Below are 26708 nucleotides of genomic sequence, written 5' to 3'. Positions count from 1 at the left end.
AAGGGCATCTTATATATAGTACAAGACCATATTAACCCCTTTCTGAGCAAGTGAGGGTATAGCCTGTTCCACAACTACTGTCAGCGGGCCCCATGGCAGTGTTACCACATCACACTGTGATGCCAGGGGTCCCGGGTTTGAAACCCGGCCTGGGCATGGATGTTTGCGAGTGTCTATTCATCATGTCATCACTCATCCCCATCTTCGCAAATTAGCCACTTTTAGCCAGAAAATGCAAAGTAAAATAAAGCAAATGAATCAAACAAGTACTGTCTGATAAGACAGGCAACAGGCTCCCGTCATTCACCATTAAATTCCGTTGTGCATGAACAACAGCCAATAGCAGGGATTTGTTGTCAAAGTGAAGGTGGGGGGCAAGGACTGTTTACTTTCTCTTGGTAGACAAGGCTTAGCATTAAAGGCCCAAGTGCAGAAGGAGGGGGAGGCAACTGCCACCCAGGCACCCCCTTTTAAATCGCTGCCACTGACAACAGGCTATAGTTGCTCTGCACGTTGAAACCATCTCTCTCAAATTCCAACTGCTAGATGATGTAGTTTTCTATGTTACTGAATTGTACTTCTTGTCAAATTATGTTGCACTTTTGTTTATACTCTTGAGAATAGCATTGAATAATGTTTATGCTCATTGTGAATTTTTTTTTTTTGAGGATTCCGCCTTCGTATTTCACATTTAGTGACAATTTCAGGCCCAAGTGGATGTTTTTTAGGTTATTTTTAATTTATTATTGCTATATTATGTATTGAAAATATATTGTCAGTAGTTTTTATTAAAATGTTATTTTTTTTATTTGCAAAGAATTGTTACAGAAAAACTTCATAAATGTGAGAAAATTTACATAAAATATAAAATAATATGTATCTGGAAAGAGGATGTGTTGTAGATTTCAGAAGAAAAAAAATTAAATAATAACACACTTAACATATTTTCTATGATTTTCTGAAAACTAGCAAAAAGAAAAAAAAGGTGTCGGGAAAACTCCGTATTTTCATGTCTGAAAAGGGTTAATTTTGTTATTTCATAAAATCTTGATGAAACCTGAACTTTTATAGACAAATTTTGCATGTGATTAATGGTAGGAGTATAGGAAATGATGCAAGTGATATCTTGCCTAGGCATTAAGTTACAGGACCAACAATATTGATATCTCCACACTAACTGACCTAATGAAATAGCAAAAGTTTCATCTAAACACAGGGTGTGATTTCCTCCTACTACACTTGCATAAATTTAAAGTATATGCAACTAATAGAATGCACCAAATTTAACAGTGGACCACAGCAAATTAAAATGCTTGGTGGCCATTGGAAACTAGCCAAACAAAATAGTACAGTATTGTTTTATTTTAGGGATTAAAAATGTCAATAGCAGTGTGTCTGCCTACAAGGATATTTTTTAGTACTTGGAATTAAATTCTACATGACTCATTTTTTACAAATATTCTGTAGTATCTCTAACATAGTTGTTTTTTTGTTTGTCATTAAGATAGACATGCTTATCCTTATGATAAATGAAGTTTATTTCAAAAGAGGGTTTATTTCTCACAAAATAGGAATCAAAGTAATAAGTAATGTTTATAGCTTGTATGCATATTGTACGTGTCTACTTCACTTCTCTACATAGTACTACTCTTTTGCAAACACATTTTGCACTGAGGAACAAAATTTAAGTTTTGCACTGCCGCTCTTAACATTTCACTGTTATCGAACTTTGATAACCAAGGCACCTCCATGAACAGTGCTCGAAAAATCTTCTTCAGAGCTAGGCGCCAGCTCTGAAAATCAGTCGCCAGAAAGCAATTGTGCATACTATAAGAACCTGAGCCAGCTCCCGTCGCGGAGTGGTTATCACATCGTGATACGATGCCAGGGGTCCCGGGTTTGAATCCCGGCATGGGCATTTGTGAGTGTTCATTCATGAATTTCTTCATATCATCACTGATCTCCATCTTCGCAAATTAGCGAATACAAAAAGCGAAGTAAAATAAAGCAAATCATTCTATGAGAAGCTGAGCATCATTGTATTCAAAACATCGTTAAATCATGTGAGAAAGCTGGAAATGGGGGGGGTTTGGGGGACAAAGAGTAAGAAGTTGTTACTGATTCTATGGAATGTTCACAACAATGATAAAAAAAATAATTTGCTAACTTACGCAGTACTGCAATTTGAACTTAGAATCTTCAAAATTTCGTACATGCAATATTACAGGAAAAGATCACAGTCGCCATGGCGACCTGGATTTTTTGAGCCCTGTCCATGAATTGTGGTTTTGATCCAACATTGACATAAGAAATCTATATTTCATTCCCAGGCACAATGTGAGAAAAAGGTTTGTCTCCTCCTTTCTCATGATCATCAAATTTCACATGCAGATTCTATCCTTGTTTTTTTGTGCACATTAGTCGACACTTTCACAACCCATCTTCCAAACAGTTTATGGTGAGATAATTATATTTACTGTATTTGGTAGGGTGTTGTTATTATCTGGGTGGTATCCTGTTTTTTCAGTGACATTTCTGTAGGGCAAAATATCATTCTGTAGCTAGCTACTACACTGATCGTGAAAAGCATGATCAACGTGATCATCCATCTGCCTTCCTATTCTTTGTACAACCGTACTTTAAACTTTCAACACTACTTACTGGCTGAAATATCCTCACTCATTACAGCAGGACTTTTCTTTTCACACAATTCACAGCAGATTTCAACACATTATGACAGTTTGAATTTAGCCCAGACGTCACAACTGGTGTAATTGTTTATTCTTACTGCCGTAAGAAGTCATGGTATAGGAAAGGCAAACAAAAATAAACTCTTTGATACCACATATGTGGTAACAGCCTAATGAACACTTTAAGTTTCTGCACATGCAAAGTCTGCCCTATTGTTGCCAACTAGTTGTTATCAATGAACAGCCCTTTTGAAATACACCTTGTAAATTTTTCTAACTAAATTTAAACCCTCCTCCTATCATCTGCTTTGAGAATGTCCTTTCCCACAAATTTCATGTGAAAATTGCATGTTGACATTAATGAAGAAGTACAGACCAAAAACAATTTATGGTTAGCTTTTCCGCAACAAATTATTTATTTACAACACAGATTTGTATCCTAAGGCCATTGTTGCAATGTGCAGCTTACACCAAAGAAAAAGTGGAAGTGCATGTGTGCATTCTGGATCTCTCAGCTTCCTAACACAGGTTCTTGTGCTTAGTTCTAATCCAGGAAAAGGCAATGGTATTTCATTCTTGCATCTATTTTACGTAACCATTATTTTATTCCCATAATTGTGATTAAGCTAAGCATGTTAAGTTTTGATGTTTAAAAAAATGCAAATATGTAGGTCCTCACATATCATTGTTCTTCTTTCTTGTACAAGTAAATGTATATCTTTTTTATTCTTCTTTTGATTTTGAGAACACTATTGTGAAGGTATTATCAATCTTACCTTTGTTAAAAAAATAATTGAGTTGGCAACCATGTCATGTGCCCTTGTTTCTGTTCGTTAACTCCAATCATTTTCTGCATTTAGTTGTATACATATGGGATAAACTCTTAAGGGCTTATTGCACCAAAGCTAAGTATTGTAATAAGGCTGATATTTTTATTAACTTAGCGTACTTTTTTAAAAAAAATTGGCACTCAAGCAGTGTCTTTGGCAACTGACCTTGAATTAAGCCAAATATTTTCAACAAAAAAGTAAAGTGCTCCCCTGTGCTTAGCACCATGCCATGAAGGGGGTGTGGGGGTAACACCACACACTTTCTTGATCCGGTCGTGAGTGGGGGTGATGTGATCAGATGTGCCCCTGACCACCTTTACCCCCCAGGTACCCATGTTATTCGACACTGGGTGGGCGGCGGGGCCGCTTCCAACATTAGAAAAGTTCCCGGATTTGAACTGGCTGGGGATCGAACCCAGGACCTTTAGCATGGTAGTCAGATGCGTTACCGACTGAGCCACCGCGGCAACAAATATTTTCAACATGTTAATATTAATTTTCTGTGAGCCAGTAAGCTAATCAGATAAATTTTTGATACCCTTTAAATATTAGTGTTTTTCATTATTCTACATTAATTTTTCTACTACCAAGTAGTTCAGTATTACTTAAAATTCCATGTAAGAATTTTTAGCTTTCATTGTAGAACTTTGTTTTCGGAAAGAGTCTCTAATTGTCACCATATGTCTAAATTCTTACTCTGATACTACATAGAAAACACATGGCTGTTATTCATTCGCAGTGACAACACATGCATGAACCTTTTAAGTCATATAAACCAAAATTGGTGTAAGTACAGATTGTGAAATTAACCTGTTTCTGCCCAATTTTTTTTTCTGAGTACTTGCATTTATATTTGATATTTACTTACTTAGAATATAAATAAGTGTCTGAAATGATTTTTTTTATTTTTTAGTGTATAGTTTGTGAGAAAACTGATGTCAACAATGGTCACAAGTGACCCCAGTATAGATTCCCTATAGCATGTGGACAAATGTCGATAATGGGCATGAAAGGCATCATCGAAAATTAATAGAAAAAATACATATCGTGTTTTGTTATCTTGTATTTATTGTCTAATGACATAAATATAAATTGTTTTCTTGCTCTTGAACTCTACAGATACACAATATTGTCCAATCCAACAAATAATAAGGATTTTCTAATAAGGATGTTCTCATAGAAATAATGAAAATATCTTAGTTCTTTCCCTCAAAATTGTTGTTTCTTTTTTTTAACCTTGTATGAAACGCCTCGCTGCAATTCACATGGCAGCCAACTTGACATATATGACACTTCTTATGTGTAGCTTTTCCGCAGAACCCACATCTAACTTGCGTCATACATGTTTGAAGGTAGGGTCCGTGGCCAGAAAAACGTACTTCATCAGGTACCCGTTTGTCAACTTTCATGGTTGGCCTACTGGCTGCAGGACGCTGTTTCGTGTACATAACTAAGTATGCCCTGACAACATATCTCGTGAATCCCAGCAAGTCCAGGTTTTCTGAAGACACTTTATAAGTTAAGCGATATAATTGCCATGCTTTATTCATTGTAACGTTAAGTATGTAGGCAATCATTGGCCAGTACCACTTCTTATTTCTGATATTAATGCGATACGATGCAATATTTTGATCAAGTCGATCAACTCCCCCCATGAATGTATTGTACATGACAACACAAGCTGGTTAAGGGACAAACATGCTTTTTTTGTGTGACGCCCAAAATATGGAACCATGGATTCATCTACGGAAAGGTATGGATCCCCATGGAAGCCAGCACTCATTTAACATACACCACACTGGTCGTATCTTGCTAAAACTGTCCCATTCATCTGTTTCAGAATTGTTGCAAAAGTGTAAATTTCTCAATTTCTTCAAACCGGTTTCTGGACATAGCTTTTGACACTGCATCATGATGGACATCTTCCTCTATTTCCCAGTACATTCTGGTTCGGGGAAGAACATTATAATCTAACAGGAAAAGGATGGCAAAGAACAGACTAAGTTCATCATTCGACAAAGTAAAAGACATGTTCCCGTTTTTTTTAGCGTATTGTACTGTACAGTTAACGATGAATTCTATAACGTCATCCTCAAAAAACATCTGAAACAAATCTACAGGTGTGAAATCTCTGTCAAGAAATGGTGGGCGTTGGAATTCCCTTTGGGACCTATCTGGAATATCACCTTCCTTCCAATTTGGCTTTTTTGCAGATAGTTTTGTTTTTTCTGTCAGAGACCCTCCCTGGAATGTCAAGTTTTCTAATTGGTCACTGTACATCTGGTTAGGAATAGAGTCTTCATTGTCATTGATATTTGGTTCCTCTGCTGTATCAGCAATACTCGTGGAACATAAATTAGGATCTTCTGACCGGAAATCTAAATCACCTACCTCCTGATCCCAGGTCTTAGCATCACCAGATCTAGACTGCAACATTCCTTCTTCTGTTACTTTCGTAAACACCAGCTCTGCTGTTGCTCTAAGCTGATTGCCTGATAAGCTGTTCAGATCACCTGACGGGTCCTCTCCATCGCTGTCCCCATCACACACCGCTGCATTTTCTGGAGGTTCCATGTACACTTTGGCCACCAAAATACCTTCAGTCTCCTCATTTTCTTCTAAAATGGAAGCTATCTCCTCCACTGTCAAACTGAAAGAAAAAATGTTACAGCTTTATGAAAAAAGAGTATAAATACGGAGAAACTAGTACTCACTTTTATCCGCGAAGCTGTTTTTTCTTTTTCGATTAATTTCAGTGGCCACTGCCACCATCCTCGTTGCAACTTGCTGTACTGTTGTTTGTTTGTTTGTCTTTTGTTTGTAGTTCTCTGGCTGAAACATGACTACACTGAAACACAACTTTCCACTTGGTGCAGTAAAGCGGAAATACAGGTCAGACACCCTAACCAACCACAATCAACATATCCGCAAGCAACCCAGCCACAATCAACCTCCAGCAGCCAATATAAATGGTTTGCCTTCCCTACCATCCCACCACTTCCAACCGAATATCCAAAGCCCTTCTCCCATATGGCATCAAAGTAGCACACAGACCCAATTCCAAAATAGCTGATAAACTGAACAAACACAAACTGTACTTCCTCTCCCCCCTTGATAACCCAGGTGTATACGATGCAGAGTGTGAATGCAAGGCACATTACATCGGCAGGTCCATCAGATCTGTGAATGAAAGAATCCAACAGCACCTAGCAGATGCGAAAAAAGCATCTCTACTGGTCTTGCTAAACATATCAAATACAATAGCCATAAAATTCAAAATGTTCAAGTCAAACACACTGCCCACATGCTCGTAGACACCAAAATCAAGGAAACACACGCCATAATGCACTTCACACACGAGCTAAACATCGATAGCAGGCAAGCGCACCACACTTGGATTCCCCTACTACAACAGTTATCGCCTGGAAATAGCAGACGACACAGACCGAGATGCACAGTTAACAACAGCGCACTTAGCGGCAGCCAGAGAACTACAAACAAGAGACGCACGCCTAGCAACAGTACAGCAAGTTCCAACAAGGATGGTATGGTGGCAGTGGCCACTGAAATTAATCAAAAAAGAAAAAAACCGCTTCGCAGATAAAAGTGAGTACTAGTTTCTCCACATTTATATACTACCACGTCTCTCTTTTCTCAATTATGAAAAAAGAGTGGCTGTTTTATACTTGTACGTAAGACTTTCTTCCTATCATATATTATATTGGTTTCTTTTGCCAGTTCCCACGACCCTTCACCCTTAGGCGAGCACATGATCGCATATTTGCTATCAGAACAACATTTTTATCAACTCGAGAAGTGAAAGTGTGAATGCCATGCACTCCTGAACAGCTGCTCCCTTCCGTGACCATTGTTGACAAATGTCGACACAAAAAACTATAACAATATATTACCATGCTCTTCAATGAATAACATGAAACTCACTCAACATTATTAAAATGCCATTTGTTTAGAAGCTTATTTTTGACTTACTAAGGAAAAGTAATTTAATAACAAACAGAAATGCACATACTTGCATTGTACTACAAATTTTGTCGCTTTCCGACAGAAACAAATGGTGGCGTACATATGATGTACAATAGAGTGCTGCATCGAGGCCTTTTTTGCTCGATTGTCTAATAATTCGAATGGATATGGCTTACAGAATTGACAGTTTCTTCGCTCGAGTGAATAATGCTCGAACAGGCAAATGATTGGTATACGCTCGGAGCCCAGTAGTTTACACGTACAACCTTCATTTGTATCTAGTAGTGGGCCTTCAAATATGGATCATGATGTGAAAGATTCAGTGAAATTGAAAGTAAAGTGAACGTAGTCATCTTCTTCATGTTAAAAAGTAATTTAGTCTATCTTACCAATACATAGCAATATATGAAAATGAATAGATTATGGGTTGAAACTATAAGGATATATTTTTACATGTATATTTAGTGGCCGCGGTGGCTCAGTCGGTAACGCGTCTGACTACCATGCTGAAGGTCCCGGGTTCGATCCCCGGTCGGTTCAAATCCGGGAACTTTTCTAACGATGGAAGCGGCCCCGGCGCCCACCCAGCGTCGAATAACATGGGTACCTGGGGGAAACCCTGGGGGGTAAAGGCGGTCAGGGGCGTGATGCTGATCACATCACCCCCACTCATGACCGGATCAAGAAAGTGTGGGGCGTTACCCCCACACCCCCTATATGCCTTCATGGCGTGGTGCTATGCACAGGGGAGCACTTTACCTTTTTTTTTTTTTTTTTTTTTTACCATGTATATTTGTACGATTATTGTCACATTCTATATATACGAGCATAGGAGATTCGATCCAGTATGAGCGAGCAAAAGTTGTCCAATGCAGTACAAGATGCCATTTTTCAAGGGTCCGCAAAACTTTACAGAGAAATGTTTGTCTGTGTTCTCTACAATAGTGATTTATCCACACACCCAAAATTTCCTCAACATTCCTCTAAAATTTTTCGCAAAGGCTTAATTTATTGTTATTTTGGCTCCAAATTTACCTTACATCTCCCCCCATCCCCTCAGGTGGATAATTCTAGAAAATCCCTTTGCTTTACACCATGTCAAAGTTTTTTCATGATGTATGGTGACATCCTGCATACATGCCCCCCTCCCAAGTGTGCATGTACACACAGCACTTCTGTCCCCTGAAGAAAATTCTGGTGCCAACTTAAATATGGGCCTGTTCAGCTCATGCCCATTCAATAATTTACCACGGTGTTAATGTATATTTGTTATAAGCAGTGGCGTAGCAGCCACCCCCGCAATCCTCGCTATGTTCTCTCTCTGTACTCCTGAAATTTTATACAATCCCAGAAATTCAGCAGATAGTGTCACTCATTTAAAAAATGTATTTTTGCTCTCAGATGGCAATCGATAGGAAAATTCTCTCATATTATACCTTTATAGCTACGCAGTTTGTCACAAATGTAGTATAGTACAGTTATGAAGCCAGTAGAAAGATTCATTTGCTCAACCAGTCGATGCCTTATTGTTACACAATATCTAAACAAACAAACTTTATAGTTCATGACCTTTTCTTTACCAGTAATGTTAGTTCTGCACGTGATATTTAAAATGTAACTTCCCACCAAATATTTTCAAGGGGGCCCCAAGCCTCAATATGCAATTGAAATAAGATTTGAGATAAATTTCCCACATTGTCCACACCTGTTACATTTTACTTCGAAGGGGTCCAAAAACGCAGGAGGTTGTGCCACAGTAGCCCCTATTCCGCCACGCAGTGTATACAGTGCCCGAAGTGAAATTCCTAGCTGTGAATTTGCTTGTTCGAGTTAGAGGATAGAAGGAAGGATCATCATGTGGATCAACGTGAAAACAATGCAGCAAGTGGAGGAAGATGCTTATGCAAATTATCCTATCTGGGAAGATGCTTTAGGATTTTTTCTTTTCTTTGCTGGGGGGATAGCATCCCTCCCTGGGTCACTTAACTGCCCCCCTCCCCCCACACACACACTCTCCGAGCACTGGTGATCTATTAACAAAATGGTTCTTGTTTCATCAAAAAAGTCTTTAAGAAATATCAGTGGTCTATCGAAAAGAAATGGCATCGTTAAAATTATGAATAATAATATTGAGGTTCACTAACACAAAAATTAAACACCGTGCCACAAGAATTTTTTTTTGGGGGGGGGGGGGGGTCCTAGTCCTTCCAATCGGCATTTTATTGAGACAAATTTTCAGTGAATAAAGTCCCATTACCACTTTATTATCTATCTCTCAAGCTGGAGTCCGCTGCTCTTCATAGCAATTGCATATTGCAATTGACCTTATGATAGGTCACTATTGACAATCTAGAGGTTCGGTTCACCGATATGATAAGTTCACTATTAGTATTAGAAGCCTAATTTGAGCGACTCTTATGTTGTATCTTGGTCTGTTGCAGCAATGCATGGCTTTTGGGGCTGAAGGTGCATCCACCTCAAAGTCCAAAAAAGGAGTGTGGACTATTCTTTAAACAATTTGCCCAAACCTTTTGTTTTTCAATATATGTGTATTATATGTGGTCTAAGGGTAAGGCATGGGTTCGAGTCTGCCTGGATTCTTGGCCTGTGTATAGGACCGGTGGCAACCCACCATCGTGAGGAAATTGTCAAGCTGAGTGAGTAGCGTAATCCGGTCTTGGAAATCTCGTGTAATGGCTGGGGGTTCGACGTGCTGACCCCACATCACCCCATTACCAGTTGAAGAACTCCACACCTCTAGGTAGGATTGTGGGAGGGAGACTGGCAATCGGGAGATAGGCCAAGGCTCCTCTAGGGCTGTCGGGCCACAGATTATTATTATATGTAACCTATTTTTTAAAAGTTTCGAACTAAAAATACAATGGATCAGGAACAAAAGATTTGGCTGCATGAAGCTTTCCCCTCCTAAAAAAAATCCTGGCTGTGCCACTGAGTAGAAGTGAGAGAAAAAATTTCTAATTTATTCTTCCAGTTAGTTATCAGAGATTCAGACAACCCTGATTTAGTTTCGAGAAACTATACTATATAGCCTAAGTCGACAGCAAAAAAATTGGATAGCGGGGTATTTGTGGTAAAGGTTAATTTGTTTTATAACTGGCATCATCTCAATTTTTTTCACTAGGGGGGGGGGGGATATTTTTCTTGCAGTGGGTCCTCCAGAGAACTGCGCTACGCCACTGGTTACAGTATTAACAATGTAGTCTACAGAACAAGAATAAATGTGCTTATCGTCATTCGTTGTACAGTGCTTATTAAAATTAGTAAATAACAGATTATAAAAATAAGTAAGATGCATTGTTGGTGTGAATTAATATCATGAAAGGAGGATTTTTTGTGTGTGAACTTACAACAAGTATGTGAGCGTGCCCAATGTTTTCAAACGTTCTCGCCCCCTGGATCCCTTTATGGTCGAGTGCAGTATAATTAATGTGAAAATCAGGATGCAGAGTTGCTCGTAGCCTCAGGGCTGCATCAGGCGACCTTGAATAATTCGCAGCGATCATGGCTTGTGCAAGAAGTTCGAGAAGTTGCTCGTAGATGGCGCGAAGGTGCACGGAGCGTAGTATTTTCGTAGCTGCATTCTTGTAGATGTTTCAGAGGTCTTTTTTTATTTTTTTATTTCGATGTTCACATGCTAGTGGTTTCTTATAGTTTGGGATTTTACTTAATATTCTATTCTTTGTTATTATAAGGTGGTTAATGAAAAATCTCAACTCAATATGAGTTTTTGAGTCATCCCTCTCAATCAAGGTATTTCCACAGTTTGTGGTTTCATCTTTAAAATAAGAACGCAGGTTGCTTGATACAATATGTGCCATATGTGCTTTCTTCGCCACACGTCGGCATTGACAAGGCAAACAGCTGGTGTAGAAAGTGTATGTGATGTTCATCATATGTGTGAGGACTTGAAATTATTGTAATAAGTGCAAATTTTAGCACGTGTTAACAGTTTTGAATTAAATAAAGTGCGTATGTGAGAAATGTTCGTATCAGAAATAACTTTGGCATTGTAGTAAGCAATGAAACAATTTTCCTGAAGTTCTGTCTCTCTCCTTTACCCATATTCGATATGGAAGCCTAGTTGAAGATGCAGAATGAATATTCTATTTTTACTATTTGCAAATTTGTTATATTTTTGGGGTATAACTGAAAAAAATATGGGATGATGATAATGATGCTGATTATATTTTACACATCGATTAACCTAGAGGTAGAAAAGAAATGTAATAATTCAAGTGCATTTCAGGGTTCCACTTTACGTGAAAAAATGTTCGACGATACATCCACCCACCCCACCAACACCCCCTACAATTTCCTAAACATCCCTATCATTTTCCACAAAGGCCGATTTATAGTCAACTTGGCTCGAAATTTACATACCCCGCAAGTATCGGAAAAGTTGGGGAACGGTTGAAGGTTACAAATTGGTGACGCGGTACAAAATTATGTATGCTTATTCGCTATATGGCACAAGGGATGGACAATGCTACAGTGAATATTTTGTGAGAGCAGTCACATTCAATATCCTTCTAAATACCTTACAAGAAATGTGTACTAAGGCTAAATAGGAATTATTAATATAAGTTTTGCATGTTCGCGGAGTAATGGAAGCAGATTGGTCGATCGGCGGAGGGGTTTGCTTATTGTTATTTAAATAACATGTTAACATGCAACCACATCAAGCTACGAGGCCTGGGGATGGGTGTTCTTCGTGAGTGTGCCTTCATCAATTTCATCATGTCGTCACTCATCCTCATAATCGCGATTAGTCAAAAATGGCAGTAAGGCGAATTAAAATAAACCCAATCAATCAATCAAAAATGTTACATGCAAAGTGTATTTGTGAAACCACGTTAAGTCCGACTGCGGAATATATCGCTATTACGCACTTCTCGAGTTTTGTCACACATTCAATTTATTCTCAGCACCCATTGTACAGTTCGTGTAATTAAAGAAAGATCTCTGTACCCTAACAGGTTTGTTGAAATTGTGGTTTGTCGTGATCGTTGTACAGTACGTACACACCTTGTGCACAAGATGACTTATGCTTTACCTGTACAATTCTTCCGTACGCAACACAGAACTTGGAAAAAGAGAGAGAATGAACTAATAACTGTCGAACTATATAACAGTTGTGGGGTATCAGAATGTGTTTTTTCCCCCTCTCGGTACATTCTCAATGTAATTACGGCGGTCACCCTTTCCGCGCAGAACAAGCGATCGGTGAAAGTTTGCATTGATAGACATTCGGGAACAATGCGAATTGATTCATGGCAAATTAAATTTTATGAGAGTGCGATAGTGTAGTAATCGAAGCAAGGTGCCATTCATTGGTGAATCATAATGCCCTTTGCAACTCGGAATGCGCATTTTAATATGCCGATATTACTTATTAGTCAGTGGCATGGCGGAAGATAACGCGCCCACTTTGACTCAAGTTTCCTAAGGAATAGAAGTGTCGAATGCAGGAAAAGATAGCAACATATGGGACTGACTTTATCACCCCTTATTTACAAAATAAGAGAGAAGTTTTGTCCCGTTTTGTTTTGAGAATTTAAAGGAATGACAGCACACTGTGTCAGTGTTGTAAATCAGAGGTCAAAAGTCAGAATCCAACAATATATAATTTCTGTGACGAGTACTTAATCTGGGGAATGGGATTGAGTCGAAACAAACCCCGTAGTCTTATTGGTAATCTTATCAGTATGCATGTGTGCCCAATCTTGTATTCCATAGTAGTAATCAAGCGTTTTCAAATTTTAATTAATAATAATCTACCGTCTCATCGCTTCAAATGAGCGACTTGGAGAATGAAACTGTGCGTTCTCTTATCACAAGAGGTTAATAGTCTAAACATATCACCTTCATAGAATTAATAAATATAAAGAACAAGCATATATTAAAAATTCTTTAAAATGGTAGGGGATGTTGAAGCAAGCAAACATTTTACGGAGTGCAGTTTACTAGGTTATTAGTTCGTTATCACTCAAAGGAAGGCTTGGTAAGCACATGAAGTGCCAACGTGTCATAACCGGCTTGAAGAAAGTTGTGTGGTCTAATTTATGGTTGTGGGATGATACATCAGCACAATTAAAAATGTGCGTAGGTGTGAGTGATAGCGGAAGGAAGTCGATAATCTTATCATGTAGTCCACTCTTATTCACCTGATGAATTGAACTGCATCCCTGACAACTGGACTTGCGAGTGGTTCTTTCAGATCACATCAAGATCACGTGTCAAGTTGCCACTGACATGCGAGTTTATGTTGGGTCGTGCAGCTTCAAATTTTAACTTCGTGGGCCAAGTTATAAACGGGGTGACATGACCATACTATCTGCAAAATGATATATCAGTACATACTTATGTAGGTGTGTTGCACATGCAGCCAACGGCAAAGATAATAGTAGGCAAATTGTCCATCGCTAGTTTAATTCTTTTTTAATTCTGCATCTCGTGTTGTTTTAAGGAATGGATTTTTGTTGATGAGAAGCAGATGTTCTCTGTTTATTGACGTTTCTACTTCAATTCATGATCGTCACATTGTGGGAAATAGACTGCATGAAGATGTTGATGGACAATTCCCCTACTATTACTTTTGCGGTTGGGTGTACTATCTGCCTTGAAAACTATTTTTGTTGATTTTAATTAAATTCAAGACCGATTAAATATTGAAGAGGTTTTCTCGGGCAATCAACCAGGTAATTTCGCCGCCAGGAAAGCTTCAAGAATTATTTAGATTAAATCTTACTTTCGACACCTTTTCTGAGTGTTCGTATACCCTACCTCTTTCCGAAATTTTATTATTTGTTCAATGGTATAGTTTAAAGCATTCCTTTTTAGGGAATAATAGTTACGCAGCAATACATGGTTGGCGCAAAAGTCAGTTTACCCAAAAAGCACATTGATAATAGTATTACGATAGCGTCTGTGCTTCTTGTGCATACTTGAATTTTGTGTATACACTTGAATTTGTGTATGGGTAAACTGACTTTTGCGCCACCCTGTATTTGCATGTATGTGAAAATCGTGTGCGCAGCACATGGAAAGTCGATATTGCATTTCAGGTTCTCTCCTTTTATGCTTTCAGTAACAGAGAAGACGCACAATACTGCCAAGTGCTCAAGGAGATGTTTATTATGACGAGAGACCCGTCTGTGTCTGTATAGGTGAGAGTTTTGGTTGCAATAGATCACACGCATTACCTTGCACAGTTTGTCTCACTCCACGATGCTGCTTACCAAACCATGACAACACACAGTATTTACATTTGAAGCACACTCTCAAAACGCTGGGATTGTTTGCGTTTCTGCTGAAGCTGCTCGTCTTTCAGATAGCTTCTTGCAAGTATGTTGAACTTGCGTAACTAGATTTCCCATTCATTTGCTCCGCTTCAAGACATTTCAGGGCTGTTTCAAAAGAGGTCTTGCATTCGAGCTGTTCTACTTTTGTCATAGTTTTCTGCGTATTTGCCTCTCGTTAAATTATAGTATTTTGAACTCATTGTCTAAATAACACTTTTAAACTACTCTTCAGCCAAACATAAAACTACCGAGTGTGGTTCAGTTTGGCATATTTTAATTCAGAAATTCGAAAGATTCTGTAATTTATTGATTTAGTTGCCACTTTTGGCTAATTGCGAAAATGAGCAGTTATGATAGAAATTGATCAAGGGACACTTACAAAGAACATCAATGCCCAGGCCAGGATACGAACCCGGGACCCATGGCATCGTATAGCGCTGTGCTGACCTCTCCGTTACGGTGGTCGGCGAAAGATTCTGTAATGTGTTACTAATATATGCTCACCACATCTACATCTATTTATCTTACATACACACACGGAAATTAGCTAATCTTTGCCCACCGTAAGAACGAAGTCAATGTAAACAAAAGCACGTGGCCTGTGAAAAATCCTATTGATTGTTCGAATGTCAGCTGTGCATGAATCTTGCGCATAGGAATATAGTTAGTGTGATAAACCCAACGACTCAACCACCCCACTCAAGCTCGTATATTGAAGTTGTGGAATCTTATATCATGAGCTGTACAGCTACGACTAATATATTCATGGGAATAAGAAAACACCACAAGAAGTAGCACATAGAAAAGGAACTATTTCTCGAAGTCACGTGGTTTTGTTTACATCAACTTTGTTTTTGGAGAATAGTTTAGTTTCTTGCTTCTTCGAGCAACTCCGTTGAAGCTTAGTCACACTGGAATTTCCTACGTACTGGTGATTCGCGTATCCCCGGTCCCTTCACAACATCGAACCTTCTTTGCGCACCACCATAAGTATTTCGAGACCCGAGTCTAGCACGAGAGGGTGTTTATAAATCGAGGCGAAACCGAGGAGACAGCTCGCACAGAGACGAGACGGGAGATTGCCAAGTCTCGTCTCGACAGCGTTCCTAATGAGGATGAAAGAATCGACATGGGAACAAATACACAGAAGGCAGTTGGCACGAAAATATATCTGGTTCTATCAGAAACCACGTGCTTACTTCTCGCATAGTTTGAAATCCCGTCTATATTTCAGCGTCGTGTTGAGCGAGTGCCAAAGCGGGTTCACACTCTTAGGCACACTCAGTACGAAATGAACATCTACTTATTTTGAAGCACAAAGAACGTTTGAGTACATATGAAGTCATTATATTAAGTATTTCACATTTAAAATATTTTACCACCCCTTTAACAAGGAGAGTAACAAGTCACAATAAACAAAACCCCATAGTTGGATACATCGGATTTCACTCCTTTTTCGCATAAAAGCAAAAAGTTTACTCCTTTTATCACATTTGAGGGAAAATTTTTGCGTAATACCAATAGTTTTACATTTTTATAGCAACGTTAGACATTCTTAAATCGTTTTGAAAAGAAAATATTTCTGAGAAGGAAGAATGCATATCCACGCGTCTTAGGATCCTAACACAGGATCGTGGCTTCCCAGCACGTTAAGAGAACTGAAATCTTCAAATTGTGATGTTGTACGAGTACTAAATCACCATTCCGCATAATGTTAAAACCAACTAAGTCTTTCATACTCCGCAGATACTAGACATATTTGCAGGGCCTCCCCGATGGCGCAGTGGTAGCGTCGTTGCCTTGTAATCAAGGGGTCCCGGGTTCGATTTCCGGTGGAGGCACATAGTGGTTCGGATCCCACTTTAAACTGTAGGTCCAGTCCCAATTAGCCTTACTGTGCATAAAGTGGACTTAAAACACCAAATCAATCCAATCCCACCATATTTGCAACTTGCCTTGAACTAGAGACGCAAGTGTCGAATGTTAAGCCACGGGGAAGCCTGTACTTCGCATGTTTTCCGAGGGCCCAGATATTCAGGTGTTGATGTACGTTTTCGACCTTTTGGTATAGCTTGCATAGTTTAAATAACCAGGAAGTAATATAAATGAAAGAACGCGCGTGTCATGTTAGGACTCTGATCTTGTACCCTTTCGGGAAGGACGAAACGTACCCAGTGATTAAGAGCGCCTCTGTGTAACGAGATAATTACCGGTGTTCACTGTTGGACAACCAGAAATCTTCTTTGATATTCTCAATCTCCCGGGGACCACATTGAAAAATAGAATTATATGTTTTCATTGTGACGCTAATGAAGGTGTGGAGAAAAATATTTTTCGCTATTTTCTCCAGCTAATGTTTTTTTTTCTATGGAATGCTCATCTTGAGGGGGAAGAGTGATAGTTTCGCACCAGTTGTGCATTTATTTCAGTATCGTCCGAATGGGCAATGATACTAAAGTAAAAACCTGGCGTATAAGAGAGTATGAATTTCTCCTCATATTGCAAGTGGAAGCGTTTTTTTAATGTTGATTGTTAAGCTAGATACGATATATGAAAAATATGGTGATTAAGAATTTTCTGAATCCTATGTTTTCCTTAAACAACTTCAACTTCAAGTTACGGCTAATCAAATGGAAGTTTCGACTTTTCCACCTGTCATTTACAACTTCAATCTGTCCTCTTTCCGTTGATATCTTTTTCTATGCCATCGGAAGTTTTATACGTATTCCCAAAAGAACAAATAAAATATTACTCCCATAAGCGCAATGCATTTCTCCTTTCCTCATACGGCCGTCCTGGCAATGTTGCCAAACTTGATGCCCATAAAAGAGCTCAATTTAACCTTAAATGGAGTTAAAACTTACTTTGAGGAGCTAGATTTACGAAAGCTGGATAAAGTGCCTCCTAGGGTAATTTCAGGTGTCAAAGGGGTGGCGCGCTGCTATTACCGTTAACTTTAAAGCGATGACAATTTATTCTTAGTTTTCACCGTCTAGATCCGACAGCATCACCCATCTCAATAATCCACCGATGGTCGTATGAAATTGAAAATAAATTATTCCCAGATAACAATATTATGTCATCTTCACGTCTGGCACGGCGCTATAAAAAAGTAGCTGGGGAGTGATGGCATCATTGTGGGGCAGGGGGGGGGGCGCAGTTCACAGCCACACTATGTACGATAGATCCAGATCTGGCTCCAAATGAGCTAAGTTGGCAACAGTCCCGCTAAGGGAAGAGCTTCGCGGAAACTGTTCTTCATGCTCTTAAGGGAGGGGTATATTCCCACCAACAGCCTTGAGCACGCCACTGCATGTGCTAGGTCTAGGTACATGGAACGTTCTTGAATGCCTCTTGTGATATTTTATGATGTAAATCGGATTTAAACTAGTGAAAACCTACCCAACGTGCACTCTTTTTTCCTATTTTTTAAAGCTTAAAACTGCAAATTAGACTGGCAACACTGGATAAAAAATGGTCTGGCAACACTGGATAAAAAATGGTTCCGTGACCGCTGCAATACGATGAAGTATAATTAGGAATTCACAGCGTCGCGTTACAATCAACTTTTGAAAGTCCGCTACATCCCAGTTTTATTTAAAGACCCTGTATCAAAGCGTTATTGTTGTGGACCTGACTCATGCGTCATGTTGGATTGATTCAGAAGGCTATCAACTTCGACCAAGTAGGTTTCGGAACGATTCGTGACATAATCACGAACGTTTTATGTTCAATTAACGGACAAAGAAGCGAATGCTTTTTGTGGCGGCGTTTTAAAAGAATGATTCAGCATGTTCTCATTGTGTACAAGTTCATTTTTGTATGTAGTCCAGTATCAATAGCGTTGACTAGATAGCTGCTTTACCCTGACAGAATTTCTACACCTACCCGCAGGCACTGTACGTAAATACTGGCATGATATCTTTATTGAAGCAATACACTGAATTAATTCTGCATAATTTGCATTCAGCGTGGAAGAATCCCGATGGCGTAGTGATTGCATCTTTGCTTTGTAATCAAGGGCTCCCGGGTTGGATACCTGGTAGAGGCGTAATGGTTCGGGTCTCTTTTTAACTGTCGCTCCAGTCGCGATTAACCTTTCTGTGCATAAAATGGACTTAAAAACAAATTCAATCAACCATTCACCGTTGACTCCATTTTGCAGACTAACGAGCATATGGCGTCTGGATTCTCTCAGCCAGTGTTGTGTCGTCTATCGCCCATGGCTGTGATTGTTCTTTCACCCCCTCATAATAATTCTTCTTCATCTTCGCGATTGACCAAAAGTGACAGAGAAACGAAGTAAAATAAAACAAAGCAATCGATCTTTCCATTCGCACATGGTTTAAAATGTTAAAGAAAAAACAAACTAATTTCGAATTATTTTCTTGTTAATAAACTATAACTGGACGCATCTTCCTATCAGAAGTGTTTCGTGACGTGTCCTTACTGTTATTAGAAGTTAATGTTGGTGAACTAGTAATAAATTGTTTTGTTTTTGTCTTTCAATTCAAGTAGGAAAAGAAAATTGCATTAAAGAATCGTGTTTTTCGTATGGCAGCATATGTAAAGTGAAATACGAAATTGGAACTCAGTGGTTTGGTGTGAATCCTACAGTTTTTTTTATTATGGTTCATATACGTAGAACAATGCTGTCAAACGAGAATAAAACTTGTTCCAGATGACAAATTAAGCACCTATAGTTCAGTAAGCATCGAATGTGCCGCTTAGTTGTACACCTATAGGATTCAGGAACGCATTCGCGATTAACCAAAAGTGACAGAAAAGCGAAGTAAAATGAACCAAATCAATCAATTCAAGGAACGCAGCGTCGAAACGAGGTCTCAAGGAGTATAAAGTATTAAGAAAATGTTAGTTTTCATGTAATCTACGCTCATTTTAAGTCCACTTTATGCACAGATATGCTAATCGGGACTGGGCTTACAGTTTAAAGTGGGATCAGAACCACCATGTACCTCCGCCAAGGCCTCGAACTCACGACTCCTTGATTACAAGGTGACGACGTTCCTACAAAGCCATCGGGGAGGCCCTGAGCATCCTTTTATCAACTTATAAAGAAATCTGCCATTATGTGAAATTAAAAAAAATAGAGAGAAACACAATTATTGAAGCCAGTGGGAAAATGATTCACCACACTTTCATGAGTCGATCAGAGCTAGCATCTCGAAAATATTAGAATACAACATGAAGTTAGCAAGGACATAATTTAAGTAAGTAAATCAAGCAAGCCTGCATGCAGTCATGTGCACAAAGAGAGTAACTTACCCAGTCTTAGTTTCAGCAGTTGAGTGGACCAGGTGCAGAAGATTCCCCACTGTGTCTTCTGGCGGTATTAAGTGGAATACGCAAGAACTTGCCGCGAACTTTTGTTTATTGCCAGAAATGTAAATGCTGGCTGTGCAGCCTGCGGAACCAAGAACGAGTTCAGATATGCTGCGTCTTTTCCGACCGAAACTTGACTCGGCAGTGATAAACTAGGAATTTTTGCCTTGTCAGAGAGAGACTCTCGGGCAACCCTCTGCATACGGATCTGCCGTTCGCCGAGCAAAAAAGCCGTCTCTTCCTGCTGGAAGCCTCTTTTTTTCGTCAGTCTGGAGGAAGGAGAGCATTTCTTTGTACACAACTGCCACCAAATAACAGTTGCTTCTGCTCGCTTAGAGTTTTTCACCATGTTATGGTCCTGCAGGGTGAACCGGGGTTGGTTTGAATGTGCCTCTTCTCACTCAGCAGATGAAGATAAGGCAAAATTTCAAGAGAGATGGAGTGTTTGGTTCTGTGACTGCAGCTCCTCTGGCTACCCAGAGACAGTTATCCTGGAGTTGTATTTGATTTTTTATTATTTAGCGTCGCTATTCTGCCACTTTTGGCTAATTGCAACTATGGGGATGAGTTATTATATGATGAAATTGATGGACACCCACAGAGAATATCCATGCCCGGGTAGGGATTCGAACCCTGGCCCCTGACGCCGTAACCACTCCAACACTGAGGTCGACCCTGGAGTTGTATTATACATTAAGATTATGATAAAGATTTACTATGTACTTTGCAACATGTCATGAAGGCACATGTTGATATGGAGAGAAAAAAAGGCTTCACGCATTCTAGATCCCGGCCGTCTTTACCCCCCACAGTTGTTTGCAGTCACCCATAGAAGGATGGCTGATCCGCTTATGCAGGGACATTAATGGAAAAATTCCCAGCTCAAAATAACCAACTCAGGAATCGAACACGGATCATCCGCCTGGTAGTCGGTAGCCCTATCGACTAGAGCATCGTGGCGTTGGCTAAATATCATTACATCCTTTGCCTTCCTTCCTAGTTTACGATATCAATGTTCAGTCAAGAAGCTTTGGTTTCGATTCCTGTTGATGTATTTACGTGGTTAGGATCGCACTTTCAATGTATGTCGAATCCTGATTAATATTGCCGTGTCTAAAGTGGAATTTTGTGTGCATTGTGTAACAGTGGGATGCAATGATTTCAGAAATGTAGGAAAATATTTAAAACTCATAGATGCTGTGAAGTATCCAACTCAGCTTTTCACACAAGAGCAGGCAAACTCATTGAAAATAAGATTTATTTAGAACATTGTTTTTGGAAAATGTAATTGTGCAGTACATCGTTTCCGTAGCGGTATAAATGAGTGTTGGTAACTTGGATGAGAATTTGATTCGTGGCTTATCACTTTGTAGTGTAATTTAGATAAATGCAGCGCACTTGAACGCTCCATGTTCAGGAGCTATACTTATCTCCATTGCGATAAATTTAATCGCGGAATGGCAGATAGTTCATGGGTTGTTGAATTTTGAAACCCGTCCCACACATTGCCTGTGAGAGAGAACAGGCAGTGCAACATGTGATTAGCGATAGTATGCCAAGGCACACGTGCTATTGTTTCGTGAGGAACAAAAAAACACTTGGAGCCTCTTTTCTAAACTCGACTACAAAAAGATCAAAAAAGGGAAGGCTCATAGAGGGTGTGGGAGCATTACTCCACATTTCTTGATTTCGGAGCCATCCATGTAGCTCAACGCCAGTGAAATGATTACGGGACAAAGTTCTGTGGTTAGCCGTATGTAGCATGACTCATCAAGGACGTTGCCACCATAGGTATCATGCCCCGGATACTGTACTCATTGAATTGACAAACATCAGGACAAAGGTTAAGGTTAAAGCTTTTGATTGCCCGTGTTCGAACATCTTTAGAACCTGTACAAAGATAATTCAATTTTTTTTTGTTCTGTGGATTTTTTTAGTTATTTTCAGCAGCTATCTTTACTAGGAACTACACAACTCTGGTTATGTTTTTCATTATTATTACAGGGTGGCTACTCACTGGGAATTCCTTGAATTCCGGGAATTATGCGTGAATTATTGGCTCCGGGAATTGTGCGTGAATTCTGCTTGAATTTTTCTCCGTAGACGTGAAAAATTGCATCTTTTTTAAATCCCAATTCCATTGAATTTGTACATATTCATTAATGACCTGAGAAAAGTTTTTCAGTTCATATTTTATTTTTATCAAGGACGGAAAAGAAAGCTGCGTTGAAAATAAAACAGATTTATCTCAATCCGTTTGCTTTGTTAGTGTCTGTCCTTTGCGGAACAATCTATCTGATGGACGGAAGATTATTATCCGAATCACTATATGCCTCCACTAAGTATCAAACCCGTGAGCGCTTGATTACAAGGCGACGACATTACCACTAAGCCATAAAGCAGATCACAGCTCTCGTTATAATTAAGATTGAGATTTGTATGCATGTATTTTTGTTATTAAACGTTGTTGTTCTGCCACTTTGGGCTAATTACGAAGATGAGGTGAGTGATGATCAGATGGAATTGGTGAAGGGACACTCACAAAGAACATCCAGGCCGGGACTTTAATTCTGGAACTTCGGTGGTCACTGAGATTTGGTTCTATCACTCAAACCCTTTGATGATTTGGGATAAAAGCTCTATGACAGCAGTGACGTGCACTGAGGAGTAGCTAGCTAGTCTAACTGAGATAGATCAATCAATCTCACGTCTCTAATTATTTTCAAATCACAATATTTATTGTCTTGAAGCCTCAGTTTATATGCAACACTTCTTTCCACTTCTTACTTGTATTATGTGCAGACAAAAAATGTTATGGTCTCTTTTCCCTTTTTTTCAAATATGGAATATATAATGATTAAATAACAAATATCTCGCTCTCGTTTTAGTAGTGTTTTATTTAAATATACTAATAATATGGCCTCCAATAAAAAATGGGTAAGCTAAACAGTCATAAATACGGATGTATTAATTTGGGCAAGAAAACGCGCGTTCTAATTGTTGTTGTTGGTTTGGTTTATTTTACTTCACCTTTCTGCCACATTTGGTTATCGCGAAAATGAGGATGAGTGATGATATAATGAATTTGATGAAGGGACCTCACAAAGAACAAGTCAGGCTGGGATTCGAACCCGTGACGAGCGCGCATTCTTGTTCCTGTGTGTTGTACTCTGCAGTGAATAATGAAATAATTTGGAATGAAAAATGTATCCCAGAACTAAAAAAGCCAAATGAATATCATTGAAGAAAGTAGGAAAAAGTGTGTTTTGTTACCTGTTTATCTCCTCTAATATATTGGGGCCTCCCCGATGGCGCAATGGTAGCGTCGTCGCCTTGCAATCAAGGGGTTCCGGGATCGATACCTGGTGGAGGCACAAGTGGTTCGGATCCCACTTTAAACTGTAGGTCCAGTCCCGATTAGCCTTCCTGTGCATAAAGTGGACTTAAAACACCAAATCAATCAATCCTCTAATATATTGAGTTTTTGCCACCTCCCATCGCATTTTCTAGCTGTATAGATTTAATTGCGGCGTATGGAAGTCACGAGGGACAATCATAAACAGAGAACTCTGGACTCCTGATTTCACAGTGCCCTGCAGATGCACTAGGAGGAAATTATTTGTATTTTCCCCCTTTCTTTAGCGTTGCTTTTCCATCACTTTACCTAAATTCTGCCATGACGATGAACGTTGATTAAATTAAACGGATGAAGAGTGGTTACAAATGAACACTCATGCACAGACCAGGGCTCGAGCCCGGATCATTCAGTAACGAGATCGTGAGATGGAGAAATTAGGGAAATCAAGCAATGCACATTTTTTTTTTTTAGAAAAACGTTAATCACATACAAATATGGTGTTTCAAAAATCCAATTGAAATTTACGACCCACTGAGTAAATACGCAGTTTGCTTTACCGATACCCACGTATCCGAATAGTTAGAGTTTTCCACTCATCTTTGTTGTCGGCCGACCTCCGTAGAGGAGTGCAAGTGGCCCCGGATCGGTGAGTTCCGGGTTTGAACCCCGACCTCGGCATGGGTGTTATTTGTGTTTATCTCTTCATTAATTGTATTGTATCGTCTTCGCAATTAACCAAATGTGTCAGCGACGCTAAGTAGCATAAATCAAATCATTGATTGATTGTTTGATTTGGTTTGTTTTACTTCTCTTTTTCTACACTTTTTAATAATCGTCAAGATGATACGATAAAATTGATGAAGGGATAAACACAAATAACACCCATGCCCAGGTCGAGGTTCGAACCCGGGATCTCTGGCTTAATCGTTAAATCAACATGTTTTGTATTTTCGAAGTGGGTGGGATTAACGTGTGCTTCTTTCCAGTAGTCCTTCCTCATTTTGCAATCCGTTCCTTTCTTTGACGTTCTATTTTTAGGAAGATTGAGCCCTAAAGGGGGAGGGTGGATTAATGACCCACACCAACCTCCCTTGGGCACGCCAATGATTGCTACCCGAAGTGTCGACATCACCGCACGTCACTGTCTGACAGTGAATAATACACACGCGCGCCTGTATATAAAATTTGCGAAATCGCCTCACGCTGGAATTCTACAACCACAATGCAACCCTAAACCCAGAAAATGTCGTGGAAACCGATTTCCTCTGTAAAAAAGTAGGCCACCTTCCGTTCGTCATTTTTAGGTTACTTTAGTTCCGCCAGTTCCCAGTTGCTATCGTCAAGCGGAGGGAGACATGCGACAGTGGAACGCAAATGCAAACTCACCAATGAAAGGGAAACAGATCATGACATTGCACAAGTTGTTGCAGGAGTCATCGGAGAATATGTTGCTTACGTCATTCATTTGGCAACAAGTTGATTTCCAGCAGCATTAAGCTACCTGAAACAATATCTGTAGAAGGTAATGCAACAACAATCACTAGAGCCGCAGAGCTTAGTCTTTAAGTGAGGGTGATGACTATGAAAGGAACCGAGAACAAGATAGGGTATTTTCAACCCGAGACGAGACCGAGACACTGCTAAGTCTCGTCTCGGCATCATTCATAATGGTTTCCGTCCCGCAATCATAGCCCCCACCCCCCTTAGGCTGGTCTCCATAGTCAGAATTATACCCGAAACTGGCCCTGTTATCTCTGTTAGACCAATTCGACTTTTAAGATGATAGAAACCTTCCCTTTGCCTCAGAAGATGAAGAGGTCCGGTGTGCGAACACCAATAGGGTGGTGAATTTTCATCAGTGGGGCGCCTACAAAATGGAGCTGAATGGGCAAGGCTTAGTATCTCAGTATGAACTATATTGGAGTAAACTATTCCAGTTAGAAATACTGATATGGAAGATAAAAATATTATAAATTAACTCCTATTCTTCAGTAAATTGTTACTGGCTGACCAGTACCCTTATGAATTCGTGGGGAAGTTCATTTAGAAGAATTGAATTTGAATTGCGAATTATTATTATTACTATCATTAATTATCCAAGATATTTTAGGGGTTCAAATACTGGATAGAAAGGTAAAGAAATATGATCACCTTTATAGTCTTAAGTTCAATTTATGCTCATATAATCGGGACTGGACGTAGTGTCGAACCACTGTGCAGTGGATGTCCACCACGGATCGAACTCTGAATCTCTTGTGATTTTTGTCACGCACAAAAATTATCATTTGCTTTAATTTATGAACGCAAAACACAAGCTTGGTATTTCCAGAGATAATGGAAGTCAGGAATACCGGAAATTTAATGTGTCAGAGATGATAAGGAGGAGGCGGTTAATATGCCAAGAGTGTATATAATTTTTTTCGTCGATCAAACCGAGTCAGGATGTACTGGGATCCGGCCCTCAAGATAGCACACGATTGATCTTGACAACTAAACAATTACTCTGAAATGTGAAAGTTTGGCGGATTTCGGGCTTGATCTCTATTTCTGAACTAACCTACCATTATTAGTTGAACAGAAAAATCCCATTTTGTAAAGCACCACCCATCCAAAGGTACAACCAACGGCAGAATTATAGTAGGCGAATTCTAAGTCACCATTTTCACTAGGTCTCTTTTCCGTAATGTGATGAACATTTATGAAATAAAATCGTCAATAAGCAGAGGAGAAAGCATGATATAACTTAGAATAAAATAAGAAAATAACGATTGGCAATTTGCATGAATTCCATGAATTGAAATTGTAAATACGTCACTGGAAACTGCTAATTAATGATTGGAACCGATGCCGACAATCGAAATTTTATTACAGAGGAAATGAACCATAGATACTTTCATTTCGAATGCCAGTACGAAAAATAAAGTTTTACGGCAGAGAAAGTTAAGTTTGATGAGAAATTCATCAGTCCAAGTGCAATAGTAACCTTGGGGTACCTCAGTCAGCCACTCCGGAAAGGGTTCATAAAGATGAGGCATATCTTTAACCCATTTCAGTGGTTCGCATCCCGCTTTATACTGTTTAGCGAAAAATATATAGGCTACCAGCGTATTTGGCTCATTTCTTTCACAAGTGCGTTTTATAAACTTTTTCCTCGCCATAACTCTTTTGATTACCCTTGTTC

General features: G+C 39.3%; 1 protein-coding gene across 1 annotated transcript in view; it reads left to right on the top strand.

Moving 5' to 3' along the window:
- LOC145986459 (leucine-rich repeat flightless-interacting protein 2) overlaps nt 1-26708 on the top strand; it is a 123356-nt gene that overhangs the window by 5688 nt on the left and 90960 nt on the right. The gene's annotated exons all lie outside the window — the stretch shown is intronic.

This window comes from Lepisma saccharinum, chromosome 4 (genome assembly GCF_977018435.1).
Source record: "Lepisma saccharinum chromosome 4, izLepSacc3.1, whole genome shotgun sequence".
Classification (NCBI taxonomy): Eukaryota; Metazoa; Arthropoda; class Insecta; order Zygentoma; family Lepismatidae; genus Lepisma; species Lepisma saccharinum.
Note: the sequence above shows the minus strand (reverse complement) of the source record. Positions and strands in the feature narration are given on the sequence as shown.